Consider the following 9,042-nt stretch of genomic DNA (forward strand, 5'->3'; position numbering starts at 1 on the left):
TATTTCGAGGAGCTCGCTTCGATCCTTTAAAGAATTACATCGTACGTGATCGATCAGACAACCTATATTCAGATCAAAATAACGAAGGACAAGAAGGACGGGTAATACAATACCGCGTAGTCATGTGAATGAGGTTCTCGAGACTCTCCGAATAGCGCACGTACTTTCTAATTACCTGTAATTGCTATGTACATATGTGTGCCGCCACATACAATATGCAAGTACAGAAGGAGTCAACCACATCGCCGGTTATTTTTGATACTTTTAGCTCCGTATTGCAGTGTACGTCGGTTTTTTTTATCGATTTCGACGTAGCGCACATTTCCTCGTTCTATATGTAGACGCTCAAAGAACATGTTTAACGAAGCGATAACGGAGGAATATTATAGGAATAACTTATATCTATCATTTAGCTATTCCTTTACAAGTGTAATAGATGAACGTTTAAAAAGAGCGCAAAGTATTAAAATTTTTGTTTATCAAGAGACACGGTATAGCGTGAAGTACCTATATTTTTTGGAAAGTACATCCTTTCATAAGACGCTACAGCGTATCCTTTATCGAATAGAAACGAATAAATGGCCTCCAAGAACGGATTTGGTCATGTTGTGGATCTAATTTACAAGGGGAAGGCAAGATTAGTGTATCATGGATCCTGATCCCAATTTTTTTGTAAAACTAGAGGCAAAATAAAAATAAGTGTCCATGCGTTTGATTGAATGGGCCTTAGTTTTTGAGTAAGAAATTTCGAAAAATAAATTTTTAAATAATAATATTCAATATTTAATAATAAAAAGCGATATATTTCTTTCATTCAACATTGGTTATAATAATGCTTAAAAAAATATAAATTTTTATGTAAAAAAGTCGTACATTATAACATTAGTAATAAAAAATGAAAAAAAATAAAAACACACATAAAAAAAATTATTTTTTTTACATTTTTTATTACCGATATTGTAATGTACGACTTTTTTACATAAAAATTTTTATTTTTTCCCAAGCATTATTATAACCAATGTTGAATGAAAGAAATATATCGCTTTTTATTATTAAATATTGAATATTATTATTTAAAAATTCTTTTTTCAAAAATTCTTACTCGAAAACTAAGACCCATACATTCAATCAAACGCTCGGACATTATATCTTTATTTTGCCTCAAGTTTCACCAAAAAAATTGAGATCAAGATCCGTGATACACTGACAGGAATGACAATGCATTGTCAGGAGAATAGTGAGATGGAGCTCTTTGACATTAATGCGATACATGCATGATGGACGTACATGATGGAGAATTTATACTTTAAGATTGAACCGTTAGATTGAATTATTTTAGCTATCCCCAAGTTTATCCAAATTACAGCAGGATTTACATGATAGATTTCATATATTTATAATAAACAGAATGTATATGTATAGATATAAATATTACACATATCATTACTTATCTGGAATTTTTGGTCACGTTACTATTTTATTCTCTTTGAGTTATTTTCTTTTTCTTTTCTTTTTAAAAAGAGTTACTATTTATAAATTTTAGCAAACTATCTCATAAAAAAATTAGATACATATATATATTTTTTTTATTTCTATAGTAATATATTTATCGTGTTAAATAAAAGAAAGAGGAGAAATACGTTCGGACAGTTAGAGGATTCTGACTGAAATGAAAATGATAATAATTATAACTGAGTCGTGCAGAAATTATCTGCACGCGACGCACTTACTTCCTTCTCGTTATTTAGTTAATTATGTTTTGCTTTGTTGCCGCACCAGTGCGGGAAAGTACTCGTATCTGTACCTGGATCTCCTTGAAGTAAAAGGTCGCGTGGAATGCTATCTGCTGGTGATCGTGTGTTTATCGTTTCTCACAAGTAAAATATTTCAATAACGTTAGTTTGTCACACGATTCGTTTGTGTAAAATGCCTTTTTATTCCGTCCGACGAATCGTCATCCGTCACACTCGAACTGAGACGATCATCTGGGATTGCGAACTCGAGATTGCAAACGTGATCTTCTGAGATGAAGAATGCCTTCTTCTTTCGCTCGCTATCACGTTTGCAGATGTAGATCAAGCGTGTTCCGTTTCCGATTCACGATTCCTAGACAGGGAAAGCAAAAGAGGCAGGCGTGAGAAGCGAGTTGAAAAGGTATCTTCGCTCTCATTCTCGGATCTGTCTGTCGATCTGTACATATAAAGAAAGTTAGATAGAATGATAGGACGAATTATTTTCCTTTAAACAGGATGCAGGATATGTTTGCAAAAAAACGGTGGAGATTATAAGAAATATCAGTCGAAAATCACAGATCCCAGAGTGGTAGATACGCAATAAGTAGAAGTTCGTACGGCTGCAGGGTGGGCCGAAGAAACCGGTTTTACCTAATGACGGACTGCCTACTTTGCAGCCAAGCCGAACGGATTTTAACATGGTTTTCTGGTTTCAATAGTGTCAAACTTTTGATTTAGTCTCATAATGTACGGCTACCAACTTTTATTTAACGTACGATGCACGCGGTTTTACGTCAAAGTCAAATTGCGCATATTTAATTTTCTTAGCTCGTGTAACATTAATACATGAAATTGCTAAATAATTAATGTCTAGAAATATGATATATTTAAAACATAATAAGTAATTTTTTTAATCAATGGAAAAATATTTTCTCTAATTTATTTTACTTTTACTTATTACTTTTCCTTTATATTTTATTAAGGCGTTGATATAAAAGAAAATCTATTTCAAATAAATGTATATCACTCTTTAATTAATATTTTAAATTTTGTGTCGAGTCTCGTGTGAAATCGTTTTAGTTTTTATAGTTAAGTTAGTTTTATAGTTAATCTCGGTTATTTTTTTAAAGATGTTTTTTGAACTATGCGTGTCGTAAAATATGGAACTTACGTAATTCAAAATGAAATTATGCGAAAGTAAACTTCAAGGAAATTTATCAATTTATCGATCATACACTGCTTCCTAGATCGAATTCTTACAATTGGCAGACGAAGGAACCGCTTCCGCAATTTCCAGACAACACAAACTCTGAAATCGACGCATAAGACACCTTTTAGACAGTTCTCGCGCAGAAGTGTCAAAAGGCATCTAAAAGACTTTTTAAAGACACGTCTTATACGTCAATTTTAGACTTTGTGCTGTTCGAATTATGACACACCATGAAAAGCGTTTTACATCTGCTATTGACATTTTAGAGACCTGCTTTTATAAGAATTAAGAGTTAAAGACAAAATAATATTCGTACCCCCTAGACTATAATACCTTTAATTGTTTTACCAAAAGGCAAACTGCGAGACATTGGTAATTTATGAAATCGCTAAAAGCACAACTAAAATATTATCTGCGATGTAAATCACAGGTTATATCGCGGATACTGTTGGATAGCCTCGACGGGCAATCTCGGTGCGCAACGGTGCCTCGTAAAAGGGCGCGATACACCTACGCTAGTCGATGCTTGCGCGAACTGCGCGCTAAGAGATAAGAAATTAAACGGAATTCTTATAAGCGCGGGGCAATAAGCGCTCGTCGTCGTCCTTAATGTCGCCCCGTGTCGCTGCGCAAGAGAAGGAAACATTCGCGTTTTCTTTGAATACCGGTTACGAGGTCCATGAAGCCTGCACGTGGCCCTGAGATGCCGCGCGGCCGTGAGAGAATGCGTGCAACGCACTTTTCGACGCGATATCGGTTCATCAGTAACAGTGTCTTCTTGGCCGCCGGCGGTAGGTCGTTCGATTAATTAGCCGCAGGATCCACGGGTGATTTTCGTTTTTTGCGCGCACCAATTGCTATGCAAATTAATTTTGTCGCGGACAGGTATGAAAAATTTAGATGTTATTATTTTGTCGTAAATATTTTATCGCGTTTTAACTTCTCTGCAATTATAGTAGCGCCGTTCGCGAGATGCGCCGATCTCCCACTGGACATGCAGAAGTGCGTATAAAAAAAAAAATGGGTAGAACACTCTAAATTCGTTGAAGTGAAAATTGTCACTTTATCATTCACGTCGATTTTAGGGTATTCACTGCTATGCAGTGATTTTCACTGTATGTAAAAGTGAGTTTTAACTAGTTTTGTTAAAGTGAAATTTTCACTTTATTAGAAACAGTGAAAAATGTCACTGTTATAACAGTGACACGATTGCAGTGGCATTACCCGCTGCAATAAAAGTGATTAATTAATTGTAGAAGAAGTGAAAAATCACTTTCTTATAGCAGTGAAAATTTTTTGACACGGTAGAAAATAATTCGTTATATTAATAGTAGTAACTTTACTAGAGTAAAAAAAATATAGTGGAGTAATTGCCTAAATAAAAACCGACACGAGTGTTGGTGTGTGAAATTCTTATCGTTACAATATCCAATACCACACACGATCTGCGCGCCGCACGGTTTGTCAGTCTTGAAACACAGTTCTTTGCATGAAGCCGGAAACTTGTAACAAATTAAATTATCGAACAATTATGAACAATTATCTAAATATCTTTTGATGCTAATATGCATTTATAAGATTCCCCTTCTTATAGGCAATTACTTCACTATATTTGATTATTAAATTATTTCTTAGGACCTATTCTAAAATTCATTAGGGTAAAAAAGTCACTGTTAACTGCAGTGACTCAAGTTCACTTTAAAATAAAGTGAAATCTCACTACAAAGAGGAGATTGTCGTATTTTGACTATTCGCTATAATGAAATGTCACGTCTGCAACGAATTTAGAGTGAACGATTGGTGTTTTAATGCAAAATCGTACATATGTCGCGCGGCGAGGTATCTGAAAAATTGGCATTAAAAATTTCGACGGTCAATCTATTAAATTATAACGTACTCTTTATTAGGCAAGTATATACTTTCTTTACAAAAAGAATTTAAATAAAAAAAATTGTAAAAATTGTTTTAAAAAATATTATTTAAATCTTATTTAAAAAATAAACATATATAAACAATAGTAATTTGAACTAGATCACGTAAATGAATATTTATACAAATAAAATTGAGAGAGCGTCTTTTATAGGTGACTTAGGCCTATAATAATATTTATTCTATATGGATTTTTAAATCTATCATTCAGCCATTTAAACTGCGCGCCAATTTAATGTCGGACTTGCAATGTAAGCATTAGCTGAAGCGCTGGTATAGTGAGAGCACAATTGATCTTCAATTTTTAATAATTCAATGCGAATAGGCATCTTGAAACATTGCGAAGAAATTATTGCGAAAAAATTTACCTCAGCCAGAGTTTAAACCCGGGACTTGGGGATTAAAAAATGAAAACTATAAATGATAACATAAAAACATGTAAGCAATATACGTGGGGTCGTGTAAAAGCCCATAATAAATCCTATCATGCCAGTCAAGTATTAACGACGACGCTTGTCGTAATATCGCCGGTGATTGTTGAAGAAATCTTGTCGCAAGAATGTATCGGGGCGATATAGAATGCCAGTCATCGACGCTATATATGTTTTGCCGCGGAGGCGAACGATACAAAATAATATCGAGGCAAAACCACAACGGGGTCCTACCGTTACGCATAAATGTAGATCGAAAGTTTTCGCGCGGGTTTTTTACCTGTTGAACATAACAAAACCTTGGCATCGAGCAATCCCAAAACGAATATTCGAAATACTTCGCTAAGTCATGCAGAACAGCGTGAGTCGGATGCATGGCGAGATTGTCTGGTCTTCTCTTTTTTGCATGTCGTTGATTAGATCGAACGAAACATATTGACGAAAAAAAGTGGACCAAAAATGCAATCGGCACACCGTGGAAAGGACAAACGAATGGTCGCCATTTCCGCGATCATATTTCACTGGTAAATAATAGGCGCTTTCAACTTATTCAAACCGGTTAAGTGTTAAGTAACCAATTTTGCCGTGACCACCGCACCAAATTAGTTTAGCAAGGAATCTTGCGTTATTAATGTACCGTCTCGGATAACTTTTTAAAGATATATTGTCGTCGTCCCCAACTCGATTACACATTCATTTTTTTCATTCCATTTCCCAAACCCTGCCATCACTTATCGTTGTCACCGCACATATTTCTCCACGTTGAATTGCCCGTTGTTGTCAGAATCCCGTTACGCGACGGTAACGATTTTTCAAAATAAATATCTAATGTGTCGTTTTTAATAATTGTCGTATGCAAGTGATCGTTATACGTTACAGTATATTGAAAATAAAATCTAATATATTTACCGATTGAAAGAGTCTGCTTCGTAATCGGCTGATAAATACAGAGGTGTATATGTGCGCAACTCTTTACTTATTGTTAGTAAGACTCAAGTGGATGAAGGAACATAAAAAACCTCGGTGACTTTATATTCTACATACTTATCCTTTTTGCATATAAACATTGTAAACATGTACACTGTCAAAAAAAAATACATTGAATTTTACGTACGGAAGCAAATTTCACGCTGCAGGTACATTAAAAATATTTAATGTTGTTAATGAAAATGAAATTACAACTAATTTAAATCTAATGTTCATATGCATTAAATTTCATGCTCATCCACATGAATATACTTATATTTTTCCATAGAGTTTAATGGAAAAGTACACCAAATTTCATGCACATGTTCACAAACATAATCTTTAGTTACAGATACATTAAATTGAATTTATTTGTGCAACTTAAAAGTACATTAAATTTCATGACATTTTTAACAGTGTAAATATATCTAATATAATCGTAATTACTGTCTCATCGTTACTGAACTCTGCGTTCCAAGTGTCGATCTAGTTGGCTTCAACAATTTTGACGTTTTATTTTATATGTCAATTAAGTAAATAGATTGCCGAGTCCATCTTCGTTTGGATCCTGTTCCAAAGCGCGTTTTACCGATCCTAAGCACCGTCGATCCGGATAGTCGCGATCCTCGTCTTTGAAGGACAGCGCGATCGGCGCGGCGGCCGCGGCGAGACGGTACTTACGTACTCTATCCGGCTCTCTCGCCGCGGGAAAGCTATGCGAACGAGGCCGTCTTTCGGAGACGTATATAAAAGCGCTACAGCATCCCGGCTCGGCGGAGTATTTCTGCACTATATAAGCAATACGCTTATCCCTGGTTTATGCCCGAGACACCGCATTTAAACGTTGCGACGACTTTTATAGGCCTACACGCGAATCTGCGCAACTTACGCTCGGTTACGACGCGCCCGCCGCGCCGCGCTGCACCGCACCGCATCGCACCGTTTCCTCTTAATGCACACCACACGTGTACGTAAACATTTATCGCGTACATTCACAGGTCACGCATACCATTGTGCGGACACGGTGCTACGTTTGAGGAAGGAGAGGCAGAGAGGACCACCGATCCTTTCGACGCGAAAAAATATAAGAAGAAATTTGCTCGTGCAGGTGTCTACTGATGTCTTTACAGATATGAAAAAATGCACTATATTAAATCAAGAAATCAAGAAATATTGTGGAATATATTGCAATAATACAGTTATTGCTTTGCTTAATAAAAATGCTTGGCATATTTATTTTTTGGCATATGTTGCCAATCAAATTATTACATACGCAAAAGAATGACTTAATCTAACTAAATATTATACAGTTTGAACCTTTCTGCTTATTGCTAAAAGTTGGCTATTAAAGATTAAATATATTTGTTGCGAGATACAATTTTATTATTTGAAATTAAAAGCGTACTTTAACACGAATAGTTAAGAAGGTGACACACGGAAAGAATAATTTTGCTGAATACAGATCTGCGAAAATTGTATTGGACTATGAAAATAATTTTGTTGAAAACTCAAAAATGATAAGCAATGCTGCAAACCAATTTAATATTAATTTTAATAAGTAGTTCCAGTTTCCGACAAAATTATTTTGATGATCCAAAATTATTTTCAGATTTGTATTCTGCAAATCTTTTAGATCTTTCAGCAAAATCGTTCCTTAAAAAAAAATTCTTTCCTTACAGCTATATTCTTCAATAAAATTAACTAAATGTCGTTTGATTCTAGCAGCAAATATGTTTTATTATAGCGCCTAAATTTTGATAATTAATAAACTGAGTTTCGCCAGTAACGATCTTAGCTATTTTACCTGCTATGATCATGTTTTAGCAGTATTGGTTAATCCTTTCTCTGCGTGTGCATTGAGCGATTGGCTCTTGGCGATATCGGTAATAATATTAGACCTCTGGATATATATTATTGTAAAATATATCGTGATACTAAATGAATTTAGTCTGGAATGTGACTAATTATTGATACTGAACATAAAGAAATTAAAGAATTGCGCTATAATATATGAACTAACGTCTCTAAGATTCACTCTAATAATTAAATTTCTTATATTCGAATGTATCTAATAGAAACTCTAGATGTCAGATGCTAAATCTTAGCTTCACGTTTAATTCTCGTGTTTGTGCTTGATATTCGTATCGTTAGCTCACCCAACCGGTCGCGGCAGAGAAAGTTAACAAGAAGAATTGAAATGGAGTAAAATGAGCTCGTCGTCACGCGCTCACGTGTATTAAATTGACCATATTATAATAATATAATAAAATTAAGGAGTCTGGTTTTATTGGATTTTGTTATACAAATAAGTTAAGAGAATATGCTGAAAGGTTGGAAATTACCGACATTTGCATTCTAAGTAATAACTCCGAAACGACTGAACGGATTTGAAAACGCTTTTACAGGATTGAAATTGAGATAAAATGTAAACGCGCGAATTATAAATTTGTAGTAAAAACGAGAAAATATTAAAAAATTACCTTTTTTCCGTATCGTAGAGCAATCATAACCTATCACCTGACGTAAACATTTCATTGATACAAAAGTTCTGTAGCTCATATGTACAAAAAAAGTAATTCGCGTGAATCGGAATACTTGCACGAATAATACAAGACCTTTGGAGCAACGAAAAACTTTGGAAGCGTAGAAAAACAATTATTACTTAGAATGCAATTTGTGGTAATTCGTGCGCTCGGCTAAAGTAAAGACAGCAAAAATTGCGTCTGGCAGTAAGTGTCGGATTTTCCAAGAGATGGCACTTCAATAAGTTAGA

Source organism: Wasmannia auropunctata, unplaced genomic scaffold, assembly GCF_000956235.1.
Source record: "Wasmannia auropunctata unplaced genomic scaffold, wasmannia.A_1.0 LD319912.1, whole genome shotgun sequence".
Classification (NCBI taxonomy): Eukaryota; Metazoa; Arthropoda; class Insecta; order Hymenoptera; family Formicidae; genus Wasmannia; species Wasmannia auropunctata.